The following is a 16215-nucleotide window of genomic DNA, read 5'->3' on the forward strand; positions in this document are numbered from 1 at the left end:
TTATCTTCACTATTTTTTAACATGGATAGAAGAGTATAAGCCACATATCCTAAACCCATCACCACTGTTTTAAAAATCAGTTAAACTGGGATGCCTGGTGGCTCAGTCAGTTAAGCGTCTGACTTTAGCTCAGGTCATGATCTCATGGTTTGTGACTTTGAGCCCCACGTCAGGCCCTCTGCTGTCAGCTCAGAGCCTGGAGCCTGCTTCAGATTCTGTGTCTCCCTGCCTCCTGCCCCTCCCTCGCTCATGCTCTGTCTCTCTCTCTCTCTCTCAAAAATAAATAAACATTAAAAAATGTTTTTGAATCAGTCAAACCAAATCTCCAATGGTTTATCTTTGTATAGGAAAAATTACATATTTATTTACAGTTTGTATCAAAATACTGCCTTTCATCAAGAAGCTCTTTTCTATACTGTTGCTATATTATTATGAAGTGCCGGATGTATTCACGCCAATAACTAAATAAGCCATGTTGCATTTTCCCAAGTATTTAATTGTGCGTTTTACCATAAATTACATGTTTGAAATGGAAAATAAACATTCCCAGCTGTTTTGAGGACAGCAAATCTAAATTCAAACTGCTGAATTCTGGAAAAACTACAGATCTCTTAAAGTATACTGCAATTTTTTTAAAAAACCAATGTCAACTGTTGCTTATTCAAGACGTGAACATTCACTGAGCTGTAATTAGGAGAGAGTAGGAGTTTTACGTGATGAAAGATTGCCTTCCCAAACACAGAACTGTAGTATGTTGGGGAGTACTCATTCATTTAACCAATGATTATTAAGGCTCAGTGCCAGACACTGGAATATGCCAAGGTGAATAAGACCAGAGCCTCTTTAGCATGGAGGGATTCAGTAGGGCCTAAAAATATAAGAGGATAGACTAAAATTCAAAAGAAGTGAAGGTAACATTTACCATTATGTGCCAGATACTGTATAACCCTTTACATGCACCCTCCTTTAATCCTTACCACAACCCTATGAAGTGGGGTTTTGACTTGGTTAACTCCCCAAGGATCACATAACTAGTTTAAGAAGAACCTAATCCCTGAGCCCTCTCTCTTAACTGCTACTGCAGAGGCAAAAACTGCACAGTATGAGAACATAGAAAAGGAAGAGACTTACTAGGCCTGAGGGAAATGAGGAGCTTTCATCTCACAGATACATTTAAGTTGGGCTGAGGATGAGTTATGACTTCCTTTATGAAAGGAGGAAAAGGCCAAAAGTCACTCCAGCAGAGAGGAGCCTGTGAAACTGGGAGGCAGCAAGAAAGGACAATATATTCAAGATGACTTGAGTGCTGTTGAGCTTAGTGGCCAGGAGTACACTGTCCACAGAGAAGGACAACAAATGACTAAATGCTTTGGGGACAGACAGGATCATATCTGCATTTTAGGAAGGTACCCATGAGAAGGATGGGCTTCACAGAAAGAAGTCAGTCCTGGAAGCAGGGACTTCTAGTCCGAGATGGGAATTAGAGCACCACCCACTTACCAGTTCCCACTGGATAATCAAACAAATGCAAAAGGAAGCACTTGATATTACTGTTGGAAAGCAGGGAAGGGTGCCATGCACATACCAGAAGACACTGTGGCAGAAGAGACCGCACTGATTGGTCACACTCATCTAAAACTATCTGAAATATATTTTAAGTTCACTGAGAAACTCCCCCCCACACATACTACATTATATAATACAAAATAGAATTCAGTGGGGAAAAAAGACTTTTTTAAAGGGGTAGTATTAGATAGATAAAAGAGAAAATTCAACCAAGAATACAGTCATGAGTGATCATGTGCATGTAACAGAGCATCAAAATAGATAAAGCCAAAACTGCTGGAAATACAGAGAAAAGTACAAAATTGCAACCATAATAGGAGGCTTCAACACACCTCTCTCTTCTTAGTAGATCTAGTTAACAAAAGCAAACATTGCTAATGTGTAAAAGTATAATTGAAATCTTTAGTAATAATATATATCACACTTTGTATCCCATAAACTTTAAATTGTATCACATCCCAGTGGACAAGAAAATCTCCACACATTCCAAAAACTAAAAGATGATAGAGGCTACATTTCCTAAGCACAATACAATTAGTAAAAGGAAAAAAAACACAAGCTAAATCATTTGGGACTATTAAACACTGTCTTAAATAGTTCGAGCCACAAAAGAATACAAAATTACAGTTACAAACTCTAAGAAATAAATAGAATGCTACATATCCAGCTAGACATGTGGAGAAAAATACTCAGAGGACAATGTGAAGAAGCAAGTATTTATATTAAACAAACAAATCAAAATAACTCGAATATACTTTATTCAAGGAACTGTAAAAAGCACCAAGAAATAATTTAAAGGAAAGTATGAGGAAAGACACAATGCAGCAGCTCACAGCATAAATCAATCAATTCAAAGTATTAATTATTTTAAGAAATGGTTCATTTTTGAAGATCAATAAACCCTAACTCAGGAAAGCTTAATCAAGGTAAGAAGAAGAAATGCATGCAACATAAGGAATGAGAAATGGGACACAGACACAAAATTTTTATATTTCTATTAAACATAATTTTCTGGAAATATATATAGAGATATATTATAAAGTCTTTGATGAAAAGATGATAAATCTAGTGGGATTGTAACCATAGGGAAAAACATTTTAATGTGTCAAAAAATATCCCCCCAAAGATACCAAGTTAGAGTCCCATGTGGTTTTATATATTGGTTCTTGAAAATCTTAAAGAGGAATACATAATTTACATCCTGATGAACATAGAAAAAGAATGTTGCCCAATTTATTTTACCAATATATATGATATAACTTCAATATCTAAACCTGAAAAATCATCCAAAAAATACAGTTGTCTAGCACATAGATTTAAAATTCTGAATAAAACGTTGAATTATAATCTAGCAGTATATTTTTAAAATATCTTAATTTATAATTCAATTAATGTAATTCACCATGTTAAGAAACTAAAAATCTAAAAGCCATGTAACCATCACAGTAGACATAGAAAAAGCATTTGACTTATAAACAAAAAAAAAGAAAAGGAAAAGCATTTGACATCTAATTCTCAGCAAACTTGGAAAACAAGGGAACTTTTTCAACACAATAAAAAATATCTATGAAAAATGTACAGCTAATATCAAACTCGGTGGTGAAAGTCTGAATGTTTGCCACCCAAGATCAGGAACAAGACAAGACACAGTTAGCACTTCTAATCACCATTGTACTAGAAATTCTAGTCAGTGCAATAGATAAAAAAAGGAAATAAAAAGCATCTGGATTGGGGCGCCTGGATGGCTTAGTCGGTTAAGCGTCCGACTTTCGCTCAGGTCATGATCTCGCGGTTCGTGGGTTCGAGCCCCACGTCGGGCTCTGTGCTGACTGCCAGCTCAGAGCCTGGAGCCTGTTTCAGTCTGTGACTCCCTCTCTCTCTGACCCTCCCCTGCTCACGCTGTCTCTCTCTCTCCTAGAAATTAAAAAAAAAAAAAAAAAAGCATCTGGATTATTACAGAAGAAGTAAAACCGTCATTACTCACAGATGGCATGTTTGTCTATGTAAAGTCTGATGGAATCTACAAAAAAGGTACCAAAAAGTAGTAAGTGAGTCTAGCAACATTGCAGGATACAAGATCAATACCAAAAATCAATTGTATTTCTTCATTTCTATATTGCGATGAACAATGAAAATTGAAAATTGAAAAATAATACCATTCACAATAGCAACAAAAAAAAGTAAATACTTTAGGGATAAATCTGACAAAAAATGTAGAGTGCCTGTACTCTGAGAACTACAAAACACTGAGGAAAAATTAAGGAAGAACTAAATACATGAAGAGACATATCATGTTCCTAAGTTTAAAATTCAATATTGTTTAAGATGGTGATTTTTCCCAATTGGTGGTCTGTAGATTCAACACAATCCCAATCAAAATCTCAGCAGTTTTTTAAATAAGTGAATGAGCTCATTCTAAAATTCACATAGAAATGCAAAGAACTTGGAAGTCAAACAACTCTGAGAAAGAACAGAGTTAGAGAACTAACCCTAACTGATTGCAAGACTTGTTAAAGAGCTACAATAATCAAGATTGTGTGGTAGTGGCTTACAGATAGATAAACTGACCATGGAACAGAATAGGGAATTTAGAAAAAAATATATACATTAACAACCAATTTTCGATAAGTGCAAAGGGGTAAAAAAGAATTCTTCAGAGTAGTCTTTCCAACAAAGAGGGCTAGGAAACTTGAATAACTTATACAGAAAAACCCAGCAACATCTGATCCATACCTTGCATCATATACAAAGATTAACTCAAAGTGAATCATAGACCTAAATGTAAAACCTAAAAAGTATAAAACTTTTAAAAGAAAATATAGGATATATTTGTGACCTTGGATTGGGCAATGATATCTTAAATATGACAATAAAACCACAATCCATAAAAGGAAAAAAAATAATAAATTTGACTTCATCAAAATTAAAAACTGTTACTCTGTAAAATGCACTGTTAAGAAATAAAAATGATAAGCAACGGACAGGAAGAAAATATTTACAAAGCATGTACCTGAGAATATATTTATATGATGAATATATAAAGAACTCTCAAAACTCAACAATTAGAAAACAAAGAACCCACTTTTCTAAAATACTCAACATATTTAGATACTTCACAATAAAGATCTATGGATGGCAAATAAGCACATAAAAAGATGCTCCACATCACTAGTCATTATGGAAATGCAAATTAAAACCACAAGGAAATACCACTAACTACCTATCAGAATAGCTTAAATTTAAAAGACTGATCATACCAAGTGTTGACAAGGATGTGAAGGAACTGGAATTCTCTGACAACACCGAAGGAAGTGTTCAATGGTACCACCATTTTGAAAACTAGGTTAGTTCTTTATTTTTAAGAATTAAACACTCTTCTCAGTTTTCCCACCACAGATTCCTTCGCCTGTTCTAGAATTTCAACTATGTATATGTATCACACAGTATATGTATATCATTTCGCTTAAAGCTTCTTTCATTTATCACAATACCTTTGAAATTTATCTGTATTGTTGCATGTATCAATAGTTTTTCTTTTTATTGCTGAGCAGTATTCAATTGTGTGAATAAACCATAGTTTGTTTATCTAGTCTCTTATGGATGGACTGGGCTATTTCCAATTTGGGGTTATTATGAATAAAGCTATGAACGTTCTTATACAAGTCTTTCTGTGAACCACATATTCTTTTCTTTTCTTTTTTTGGGGGGGGTGGGGGAGAGAGACAGAGACAAGAGCATGAGCAAGAGAGGGGCAGAGAGAGAGGAAGACACACAATCTGAAACAGGCTCCAGACTCCATGCTGTCAGCACATAGCCCGATGCGGGGCTCAAACCCACAAACCGTGAGATCATGACCTGAGCCAAAGTCTGAACTTAACCATCTGAGCCACCCAGGCACCCTTCTGTGGACCACATTTTCATTTCTCTTGGGTAATGCCTAGAAATTAAATATCTGGATCATAAAGTAAATGCATGTTTCCTTTCATAAGGTTTTGCCAGAACTTTTTCCAAAGTGGTTGTACTATTTAAGATTTTTAACAACAATGTATAAAAGTTTTGGTTTTGAGTGGAGCAGAGGTGGGTACTGACTGAGCACAATCATTAGCAGTTTTCTGGGGTGTTGGAAATGCTTTATATCTTTATAGAAAGGTATATGTTTGGAGTAGCACACATGCATATATTTGTCAAAACTCAGCAAAGATGCATTTTTGTGTACATTTCTTTTTTTGTAAACTGTATCACAAGAAAAACTGCAAACATATTGAATATTAGCTAATGATTTGCTTACTGAAATATTTAGGGTGAATTGTACTAGTGTTTGCAATTTACTTTGTAATGCATACCAAAAAAAAAAAAAAATGGAGTGGCGCCTGAGTGGCTTAGTCCGTTAAGCATCCAACTCTCGGTTTCAGCTCAGTTCATGATTTCATGGTTTGTAGGTTCAAGTCTCCTGTCAGGCTCTGTGCTGGTGGTGTAAAGCCTGCTTAGTATTCTCTCTCTCTCTCTCTCTCTCTCTCTCTGCCTCTCTCTTTCTCTCTCTCTCCCTCTGCCTCTTCCCCACTTGCACTGTCTCTGTCAATCTCAAATAACTAAACTTTTTAAAAAATGGATTGGACAGAGGGACGTGGAGACAGGGATGATTGCATTGATAAATGTCTCATAAAGCAAGTACATAAAATGTTAATGATAAAAATTATACTGGCTATAAAGGCAGTCACTGTAAAAATCTTTTAATCTTCATTATGTGTTTAAAATGGTTCAAAAAAATACTGAAACTGAAAAAAGACATATACCTATCACAGGAGCCAATTCTTCATTCCACTATTAGGTACCTACCCAAGAGAAATTAAAGCCTGTGTCCACACAAAGACTTGTACACGAATGTTCCAAGTCAATCTCCCTCCAAAAGAGTTCATATATGATTTTACTTACATAAAATTCTAGAAAATGAAAACTAATCTCTGATGACAGAAAGCAGAACAGTAATTGCCTGGGGACAGGGTGTGGGGTGGAGTGTGGAGAAGGTCAGGGAGGGAGAGGGAAAGATTACAAATGGGCAGGAGGAAGTGTTTGGGCCTGGTTGTGGCAATGGCTTCACACTTATGTACATATGTCAAAACTCATCAGATTTTACACTTTAAGTAGGTACAATTTGGGGTATATCAGTTGTACCTCAATAAAGCTAGGGGTTTGGGGCTTCTTTGTTTTTCTAAATCCTAAAGAAAATATTAAAAATTTGATTCCAGCAGTATGTTTTAGAATATTTTAATAGCATGAGATTTATGCAATAAATGCAAAGATTATATAATGTTGGAAAACAAATGCTAATATTAATTAACTGAAACTTAAATATTTAATGTATTTTAATATTCTGCATTTTTAATTCTAAGAGAATTTTATACATATTTCATAAAATGGTTTTTTAAAGTCTCTCAAGCTGATATCCAAAATGGTATTAATAGTAAAATAGTTGCCCATAAAGCCAAGAATGCCCATCTTTTGCTACTTTTATTCATTTTTAACTAATCTGACATTTCTAGCTAATAAAGTTAAATAAGTAAATTGAATAAGAGATATAAATACTGGAAAAGAAGTGATAGAAATGTCATTATTTGTACATGAACTGGTTTTCTAGAAAAAGTTATAAAGATAAATGAAAGACTAGTGGAAGAAATTCCAGTAAGGAGGTAGTTTGTTACAAAACATGGAAAAATAATCATTTTCATACTTATTAATAATAAAAAAAGAAAATATCCCAGAATACCTTTAAATTAAATATGCAGACCCAATATGAAAAAAATATGCAAGTCTTTATTGAGGGGCATGGATGGAACTTAGAATACTAGAGACACAGGGACGCCTGGGTGGCTCAGTCGGTTAAGCATCTGACTTAATTTTGGCTCAGGTCATGATCTCATGGTTCGTGAGTTTCAAGCCCAGCATTGGGCTTCATGCTGACAATGCAGAGCTTGCTTGGGATTCTCTCTCTCCTCTCTCTCCCTGACCTACCCTGCTTACTTGCTCTTGCAAAATAAATTTTAAACATTTTTAAAAATTTGTTCAATCAAAAAAAGAAAACCAGAGAGACATTTTATGATTCTAGAATAGGAAGATTCAGTGGTTAAGATGCCAGTTCTGTAGAAATTAATCCAAGACAACACCATGGCCATCAAAATGCCAACAGAATTTCTCTTCAGTTTGACATGATTCAAATTTTATCTGCAAGAATGAACATACAAAAGCAAAAGACAAAACAATATGGAGAAGGAATATCAATGCAGGGAAACCTGTCCAGCAAGCTAATAAAATGTACTAAGAAAGCACAATAACGTAAACTTGAAACTGGAATCTGGGCAATTGTAGACACCTCAGTGGAACAGAGTTTAACATCCAGAAAAAGACCAGGATATGATGACAGTGGCATCTCAAATCAACTCAGCAGGTGTTTTAAGCACAAACTAAAAGAAGTCAAAATATAAAATGTAGAAACTGACAATAAAAACTTTAAACTTCTCTCTAACAGAAAATACCACAAGCGAAAAAGAGAAAATTGTGAGGAGAGGAGAAAAATACAACATGTATGACAGAAAACAAGGTTAGTTATTCACGTACAAAAGGATCTCTAACAAAATAATATGCCTCACTAGAAAAACGTGCAAATTGCTGAACAGTGAATTTTTAAGAAATGTTGATTAACGGACAAAGAATGAACATAATCATTACTATTAATCTGAGAAATGCATATTAAAATGATGAGATAATGATTTTCACCTGTCAAATGGGCGAAGGTACAAAAGCATAATAATACTAAATATTTACAAAAGTGACTTTTTGTTGCATTTGGCCAATGGGAGCCACCCAAAAGAGATAAGAAACAGGGGAGAAGGGTTGGAATTTTTATCTCCCCAATTAGGGATGTTGTTTGCCATGCTGTTCCTCTACCTCTCTCCACAATACCCATTAGATGGCCTCTCAGGAAGCTACAACTCCCATCAGGTTCTTCTTTTTTTAATATAATTTATTGTCAAGTTGGCTAACGTACAGTGTGTAAAGTGTGCTCTTGGTTTTGGGGGTACATATCCATGGTTCATTTCTTACATACAACACCCAGTGCTCATCCCAACAAGTCCCCTCCTCAATGCCCATCACCCATTTTCTCCCTCCCCTACCCTTTCATCAATCCTCATTATGTTCTCTGTATTTAAGAATTTCTTATGGTTTGCTTCCATCCCTCTCTGTTTGTAACTATTTTTTCTCTTTCCTCTCCACCATAGTCTTCTGTTAAGTTTCTCAAGATCCACATATGAATGAAAACATGGTATCTGTCTTTCTCTGACTTATTTCACTTAGCATAATACCTTCCAGTTCCATCCACATTGCTGCAAATGGCAGGATTTCATTCTTTCTCATTGCCATGTAGTATTCCATTGTGTAGATAAACCACATCTTCTTTATCCATTCATCAGTTGATGGACATTTAGGCTCTTTCCATAACTTGGCTATTGTTGAAAGTGCTGCTATAAACATGGGGGTATATGTGCCCCTATGCATCAGCACTACTGTATCCTTTGGATAAATTCTTTGTAGCACTATTGCTGGGTCGTAGGGTAGTTCCATTTTTAATTTTTTAAGGAACCTCCACGCTGCTTTCCAGAGCAGTTGTACCAGTTTGCATTCCCTCCAACATTGCAAGAGGGTTCCCGTTTCTCCACATCCTCACCAGCATCTATTGTTTCCTGAGTTTTAATTTTAGCCACTCTGACCAGATCTCACCAGGTTCTAATAACATCTTTCTCCTAATAGCTCTTGAGACCCACAAGCCTCAGTAGAAAAGGTTTCCTGCAATACCTAATCTCTAGATGTTCCAGCCTGCTGGTTCCCCTAACCCTGTCTCCACCCCTCTGTAAATTCTCCCTTTATTAAATTCCCTTTAACAACCTCCTTGAGTGTGGCTTCCTGGTAGACTCCTGACTGATTTTTAACCTTTTTTGTATGAATTTATTGTTTAGTTTATTGTTGGGGGAGGGAATGTATAAACACTAAAATGTTAGGACAGGTAACTTAGAAATATATGTTATACACACACACACACACACAAACACACACACGCAAATTCAATAAATGATAATGTAGGAAGGAATTAGTCCAAAAAATTCCATTGCTTTGCTTTTTGTACAAAATGTCCATTTAGGGACACCTAGGTGGCTGAGTCACTTAAGTGTCGGTTTCTTGATTTCAGCTCAGGTCATGATCTCACAGTTTGTGAGTTCCAGCCCCACATTGGGCTCTGTGCTGACAGTGCGGACCCTACTTGTGATTCCCCCTCTCCTTCTCATTCTGCCTCTCCTCTCCTCCCTCTCCTTTAAAATAAATAAATAAACTTTTTTTTTAAAGTCCATTTACACTTTAGCTATACACAGACTATTTAGGGGTGCCTGGTTAGGGCTCAGGTGTTGGAGCATGAGACTCTTGATCCTGAAGTTGTGAGTTTGAGTCCCACGTTGAGTGTAGAGATTACCTAAATAAAATAAAATCTTTTTAGGAAACTATACACAGACTATTTTAAAATTGCCTGTGAAAAATCAAAAACCTTAAAAGAAGAAAATATAAATTAAAATCCCTCACCTACTGAGGATTTGCCCAATCCAAGCCCCCTTCGTTAACCTTCTAGACTACTCTCAGAGCCTTTTAAACATCTCGCTCCTATTCTTCCCCTGCCCCAATCCATTCATCACATAATGGCCAGAAAATACCTTGAAGTTAAATCTGATCAAAACTCTTTAGTGGCTTCCTATCAAAATTAGGACAAAATCCAGAATCCTTACCATGACTCTACAACATCTGGCCCCCTATACATTTCTTGCTTTGTCTCACATCCTTTCTGGTTTCCCATTCTCCTCCAGCCACACTGCTCTTCTTTCAAGTCCTCAAACTTATCATACTCTCCCCCTTCAGGGAGTTCACATGTGCTTTTCTCTCTGCCAAACCACTTCCCATGCCTCTTTGCCTGTCTAACCCTTATTTATCCTTCTAGTCTCAGCTTAAATATCATTCCCTCCAAGAGGCTTTCCTCAACCACCACCACCCACACACACCCCAGTCTAAATTAGGTCTCTCTATTGTACCATCTTACACTTCGCCTTCATAGAGTTTACTTTGGCTTGTATTATATACTTATGTGATTATTTCTAGTGTGTTTTCCCACTAGAGCTAGATCATATACTACAAGAGAACAGGCGCCAGCAAATATCTGTTTGGCTCATCACTTTTTTTTTTTAACAGAGAGAGCACAAGCGGGGAGAGAGGTAGAGGGAGAGAGAGAGAGAATCTTAAACAGGCTCCATGTCCAGTACAGAGCCAGATGCAGGGCTCAGTCTCACAACCATGAGATCATAACCAGAGCCAAAGTCAAGAGCAGATATGTAACTGACTGAGTCACCCAGTCATCACTTTTATAACCAGCAGTCTGCCAGCATCTGGCACGTGTTCTTGGTTGTTTGGGTTTTTTTCAACAGTTGGATTAATGAATACATGAAGATTCAGTTCAAGCCCCACTTCTTCTATAATTTCTTTCTCAATCACCCCCCTGCTCCTCCACTGGTAGATTTCAGCACTCATTTCCTTATTCCCACTGGGTACTATACATAGAACTCACACTTGACAAATAGCCTCACTGAACTTATTTTGGGTTCTTAGATAAGCCAGTACTGCATGCTGTTTCTGAGTCTTCACATATGCTCTTCACATATGCTCTTTCCTACCTGCAGCACTGCTTTCCTCATTTAGCCAAATAATCCACCTCACATGGTCAAGATCAGCTAATGTTAAAGAATAAGTTGTGAACCCGCTTGAACAGTTCCCTCCCTAGGAAGGTGAGAGTAGACCTGCTTCTACCTTTTTACACCAAGACTTTTCAATGTGAAAACCACAGTAGAAATAGGAAATTCTAAAGTGATCCACTACTGTCCCCAGAATCACACTTTGCTGCTGAATATATCACAGACTTAACTCCATCTGCCACCAATGGAGTGGAAATAAATAAACCAATTTTTCTAAACTGGCCTCAAGGACAATGTCAGTGCTATCTGTGTTAACAAAATTTCAGGCAGAAAAAAAAAAAAAAAAGGAATGGTTACATAAGAGGAGAGAGCTTAATTTTCTACATAGTTGATTGGCTTTTGGGGAAGAACAGCCTTGAAAGTATCCAGAAATCAATTGATTGGGTAATGCACACTCAGCAACCCCAAAGTTGACATAGGATGAAAGTTAGGGAAGCCTTAATAGGCACTGTCCAAGTAAAGATGTGCCCTGAGAACAGAGAGGGAAAAAATGACTGACATGCACTGATGCAAAGTCAACTGTCAGTGATACGGCATGCACTATTTTTTATAAGAACATATGTTGCAGGCACCATAGATGTGCTCACTTGGCATCCATCTCTACCTTTGGTGCCTTGGCTACCTCTGCTATTGAAGGTAGGAAAACCAAATCATCACTTTCCCAACCTTTCTCAAAACTACGAATGGCTAGATTAAAAGTTTTGGCTAAATAAGACATCTCCATTCTCTCATTCACTTAAATCAAAAACTTGGAGTCATCCCTGACGCCTCTCTTTCTCCTACACCCCACAGCTGATCCATTTGCAAACTGTTTGCTCCACTTGGGTATCAAATTCCAAGTCCAAATATTCCTCACACCTCCCCCACTACTATCTTGCTGTAAGTCACCATTATCCATTGCCTGGGCTATGGCAATAGTCTCTGCTTCTGTCCTGCCCCCTACAACCTATTTTCCAAAGAATAGCTAAAGATATCTTTTTAAAACACAAACCTCAGCATATTACTCCTTTGCTCAAAACCTTCCAATGTCCTTAAATACAATAAAATATAAACTCCTTACCATAATCTTACCAAATCAAGGCCTTGCATGATCTGACTTCCAGCTACTTCATCAACATCTGTGGCCACCGCCCTCCTGCTTGCTCACTCTGTTCAGCACTACCAGCCTCCTTGCTGTTACTCAAACATACCAAGCACATGGCTTATCAGAGCCTTTCTGTTTGCTGCTCCCTCCACCTGGAACACTCTTCCTCCAGACACGTTTATTCAGGCCTCTACTCAGTCATCATTCTATCAGAGGCACCTTCCCCAAACACTGTATCTAAATGAGCGTGCTGCCCATCATTCTCTACCTTTTACTTCCCCTAACTTCATGCACACATTGCTACTTGGCTTTATATGTAATATGTTTGGGTTTATTTATTATCTGACACATACACACACATATACACACATATGCACACATGGTTATTTTTTTTACCACTATATCCCCAGCATCTAAAAAAGTGCCTAACATGTAGTAGGAGCTCAATAATCATATTTGTTGAGTTAGTAAACTTTCCATAGACCTCTGCCCAGCCTTGAGTTATACTATATGACCACGTTTTATCATTTCTTTTACTTTTCTAAGTTAATAGTTATGGCAGACATTGTTGTTCATTGTCCACCCATCACTTAAGCCTCATACCCAACCTCCATGACAATGAAACTCTGATCTGTTTGGGTAACCATAGAGCCATCGATTTACCCCAATCTCAACTGATGAATCATGGTTTTCCTGAACTGGTCATGGCCATCCTATTCCACTTTGCCACCGATTGTTATGCAGTAGACGTGTGATCTGATTTTGTCAAAGGAAAGTCAACTAAAAGATTTCCCTTCTCGATAGATACTGTATATTTGCACAAATAGGTGGATTAGGAGGAATTTAGCAGAAGACCATGGGGGAGAAGAAAGGGGGAATAGTGGGGGAGAGGGAGAGAGGCAAACCGTGAGAGACTCTTGAATGCTGAGAACAAACTGAGGGCTAATGGGAGTGGGGGAGAGGGGAAGGGGGGTGATGGGCATGGAGGAGGGCACTTGTTGGGATGATCACTGGGCGTCATATGGAAACCAACTTGACAATAAACTATTTAAGAAAAAAAAAAAAGATTTCCCTTCTCAAATAAAGACGGTCTTAGAAGTAGCCAGTCTTTTGTGCCTTGTCTCTTCCTTCCTTCTTGGAATACAGGTGTGAAGAAATAATATTCAGAGTTGTGACAGTTCTCTTGCAGCCATGAGGTGACATGCAGGAAGGCTAAAAGTCACTCAGTGAAGATAGTAAAACGGAAAAATAGAAAGACTGTAGGTCCTTGATGACATCATTGAGCCAGTGACTAAACCTGGAACTGCCTACGTCCAAAGTTCTTGTTAAGTGAACAATAAATGTTCTTAGGGCTTAGGCTGTTGTTAGTTAGGTTTCCCTTTATTAACTGCCAAATGAAATCCTAACTGATTCAATCATTTTATTTATGGATGTGTTTGTGAGGACAAATGCATTTTTTCTTTACATAGTACATTCTGGATAAGAAAAGGGAAGGGAGAAGGGAGAGAGGAAAAGGAGAAACTTGTGGATGACATAATCCTGAAAGTGGAGTAAACTACAAGAAGGATGTGTGTGTGTGTGTGTGTGTGTGTGTGTGTGTGTATGAATATCTCACTCACTCATCACCTAGTCTCAACTTCCTGTGCTCTTTTTTTAAATTTTTATTTTAATGTTTATTTATTTTTGAGAAAGAGAGAGAGAGAGAAAGATGGGGAGAGGCAGAGAGAAAGAGAGAGGGAGAGAGAGCCAGAATCTGAAGCAGGCTCCAGGCTTCGAGCTGTCAGCACAGAGCCCAATATGGGGCTTGAACCCACAAACCATGAAATCATGACCCGAGCTAAAGTTGGACACTTAAACCAGCTGAGCCACCCACAGGCCCCATCCTCTGCTCTGTCTTTATCTGATCTTTCCACTAATATTGAAGGATCATAAACTAAGCCTCTGTTTTTGTACATCTACCACCACACTGTAAAACCTTTAATGGCTTCTCATAATTTGTCAGATAATTTTCTTCTAGTTAGCATTCAAAGATTCTAAACTCCAATCACACCAATTCATTGAATTTACCTCCCACTATCTCCTAATCTAAGTCTTCCTACTCAAATAAACAAATAAGAACAAACTCTCCTTATTTTATTCTTATTCTTTTTTATAGCTAAGTAATTCCGAATTGCTGGATGACCCAATAGACAAAGTAAGTAGATATTTAAAACACAGGCAAGACAAAGAAGAGAGATTCAACTATAATGGACTTACCCAGAATTCTACAACCAGAAAATCTGGAATAAACCATTTTAATTTCATCATATATGCAGGTTTTGTGTTTTGCAGTTTTAGAATTGTTTACTTTGAATTATATCTGGTATATGTGCATCATAAATTTTCTTCTAAAGGTTAAAATTAAGCCCTGACCATTTTTTTTTTTAGCATTTGTTTATCTTTGAGGGAGAGTGAGAGAGTACATGTGAGAGCAAGGGAGGGGCTGAGGGAGAGGGAGACAGAGGATCCAAAGTGGGGTCTATGCTGACAGCAGAGAGCCCAGTGCAGAGCTCGAACTCAAGAATCCTGAGATCATGACCTAAGCAGAAGTCAGACACTCAGCCAACTGAGCCACCCAGGTATCCCTAAGCCCTGATCACTTGGAACATATCTTTTCTCCTCCTATCCAAAGCCCGCTCCACCCTTGAGTGCAAGTCAACGTCCAGTCTTCTGCAAATAATCTAAGCACAATAAGATCAGTTTTTAATTGAATTTTTAGTTTTTAGATTCACATTTTCATTTAAATATGTATGTTTATTTATACTGTAAACTGCTCTTTGTGAGTTATAGTTTCTGTTATTAGACTCAAAATTTCACACTCACAAATAAATCCTGTAGAACGCATCGTACTTCTGTTTTAATCTCCCACATTGCAACTAGAACCGTTAGAATGCAACAAATATCTTTTGAACCCCTGACCTTCCAGTTTACATGACCAGTGTACAAATGAATGTGTGAATAAAAATATTTTATGTCTCGAGAGTTATCAGCAAACTACTAGACTAAAGCTAAAGCTTGGATTAAGTTGTAAAGTAGGATACTATCATCAGCATCAATAAATAAAGAACCAGATCCTCATTTATGAAGTTCCTCAGAAGTCCATTTTTAACCAATTGCTCCTTGCAAAGTCCCTCCTAACAGGCAAGGGAAGAGCCACACAAGACTCATTTGGTCAGACATTAACCCTCCCTACCCAGTCCCACTCCTCCCCGCTAACCCAGCACTACTACTACCCCCATCATCAAAAATATGTATGTTTTAGATCAGAACATGGATTGGCAACCAACAGGATCTATGCCCGACCAAAACTGATGGGCAGCCCATGCCCACCTCCCTGCTCCCTGTGACTGTCTGCTACCTGCCTCGCCGACAAAACTTGGCAGCCAGCGTGCTTCTTCCTCCACTTCGGTGTTCGTGGGCTCTCCTGCTCCCTCCCTGTTTGGAAATCATGTCCAAAGACTCTCTCCATGAGCTGCCTCCAACATGCCAAAGGGAAGGGAGGAGGAAGCTTGGCACCCTAATTTTAGAAGGATACCAGTCCGTGATGTAAAAGGAAGACAATATCCTTCTGCAAATGTGGACACTGCCTGTTTCCTTTACTGCAGTCATTAGCTGATGTCTTTGGCAGAGAACATATCGAGTAAGCTTTTCCAGGATGGGCCTGTAGCCTTGGAAATATATCACCCA

At 37.7% G+C, this 16215-nt stretch overlaps 1 long non-coding RNA gene across 1 annotated transcript in view; it reads left to right on the forward strand.

The window, feature by feature from the left end:
* Positions 1–14730, forward strand: part of LOC120230552 — a 46499-nt gene extending 31769 nt beyond the window's left edge. The window contains exon 4 of the long non-coding RNA XR_005528074.1: positions 14645–14730. This is a non-coding gene — a long non-coding RNA (uncharacterized LOC120230552). The remainder of the gene's footprint in view (positions 1–14644) is intronic.
* The last annotated feature ends 1485 nt before the right edge of the window (positions 14731–16215 follow it).

Source organism: Hyaena hyaena, unplaced genomic scaffold (genome assembly GCF_003009895.1).
Source record: "Hyaena hyaena isolate Hyena2069 unplaced genomic scaffold, ASM300989v1 scaffold_44, whole genome shotgun sequence".
In the NCBI taxonomy this organism is placed as follows: domain Eukaryota; kingdom Metazoa; phylum Chordata; class Mammalia; order Carnivora; family Hyaenidae; genus Hyaena; species Hyaena hyaena.